Here is a 1900-nt window from a genome sequence, read left to right as displayed (position 1 = left end):
AGCCGTCTTTTTACATGCGAACATCTGCCTTCAATCAGGTTTTGAAAGTTCTTGCCTAATACCATCAAAATTAGCCTTTCTCCAATTTAGAACTTCAACTTTTTGATCTTGTCTATCCTTTTCCATCATTATTTTAAATCTAAAAGAATTATGGTCGCTGGCCCCAAAGTGCTCCCCCACTGACACCTCAGTCACCTGCCCTGCCTTACTTCCCAAGCGTAGGTCAAGTTTTGCACCTTCTCTAGTAGATACATCCACATACTGAATCAGAAAATATTCTTGTACACACTTAACAAATTCCTCTCCATCTAAACCTTTAACACTATGGCAGTCCCAGTCGATGTTTGGAAAGTTAAAATCCCCTACCATAACCACCCTATTATTCTTACAGATAGCTGAGATCTCCTTACAAATTTGTTTCTCAATTTCCCTCTGACTATTAGGGGGTCTATAATACAATCCCAATAAGGTGATCATCCCTTTCTTATTTCTCAGTTCCACCCAAATAACTTCCCTAGATGTATTTTGAGGAATATCCTCCCTCAGCACAGCTATAATGCTAACCCTTATCAAAAATGCCACTCTCCCTCCTCTCTTGCCTCCCTTTCTATCCTTCCTGTTGCATTTGTATCCTGGAACATTAATCTGCCTGTCCTGACCATCCCTGAGCCATGTTTCTGTAATTGCTATGATATCCCAGTCCCATGTTCCTAACCATGCCCTGAGTTCATCTGTCTTCCCTGTTAGGCCCCTTGCATTGAAATAAATACAGTTTAATTTATTAGTCCTACTTTGTCCCTGCCTGCCCTGACTGTTTGACTCACTTCTGTTCTCAATTGCACCAGTCTCAGATCGATCTCTTTCCTCACTATCTCCCTAGGTCCCCCCCCGCACCCCCCAACAACCATACCAGTTTAAATCATCCCGAGCAGCTCTAGCAAATTTCCCTGCCAGTATATTAGTCCCCTTCCAATTTAGGAGCAATCCGCCCTTCTTGTACAGGTCACTTCTACCCCAAAAGAGATTCCAATGATCCAAAAATGTGAATCCTTCTCCCATACACCAGCTCCTCAGCTATGCATTCATCTCCCCTATCCTGCTGGATATTTCATTACTGCTGAAGAGGGTTGTGTGGTTTCCATGCTGGTCCACTGTGCTGCTAGCTGCAATGTTTCCTGGATTGGTCTCCACTGTTCTGTGACAGAAATTCCCAGGCAGAACTGGCCAACGGATAGATGTGTAGTTTATTGTTTGGTCAGGTTTGGAAATAGGGTTTTTACTTCTGATTAGAAATCTGGGTCATGTCTCTTCTTAGCTGGATGTATTTGAAGAAATGAAGGGGATTCTTGCTGGTGTTCTGACTATCATTTAATCTGATAATCTGATCATTATTCACTTAACTGGTTATGAAATATTTTGAGATGTCTTTAGCCTGTGCAAAATTCTTTTTAAATGCAAGTCTTCCATAAAATTATCATCAAGTATTACTCAAATGAGTTTTGCTTCTGAATGTAAAATATAGCTCAGCAACAGCCAATTTGGTAAGCTTCCATGAGAGTACATAGATCATTATACTATAAATTTGTATGATAAGTGTTGCAGCTGCAGCGATAGAAAATGTCCTTCCTAGAAAGTCATAACTGCTGATTTATGTTTCTTCTTCTTCATTCAGCACTGCTGAATTGCATTCTGTAAAGGGTTTAACAAGTATTTTATGTTCATCATAGGATGTGGTGACTGCAGATCAGTGAATTTTAATGTATAAAACATCAAAACGTTATTTGTGATCAGAAGTCTTTTATCATGTGGCTTGATGGCACACTATGAACTTGTTTTATTTGCAGATTAGTTGAGGAGAAGGTAAAGTCAAAAACTGCCCAGCTTTAGACCTCAAAGTTAC

Source organism: Chiloscyllium plagiosum, unplaced genomic scaffold (assembly GCF_037043375.1).
Source record: "Chiloscyllium plagiosum isolate Xiang-an unplaced genomic scaffold, Cpla_swu_hap1 HiC_scaffold_6, whole genome shotgun sequence".
Classification (NCBI taxonomy): domain Eukaryota; kingdom Metazoa; phylum Chordata; class Chondrichthyes; order Orectolobiformes; family Hemiscylliidae; genus Chiloscyllium; species Chiloscyllium plagiosum.
Note: the sequence above shows the minus strand (reverse complement) of the source record.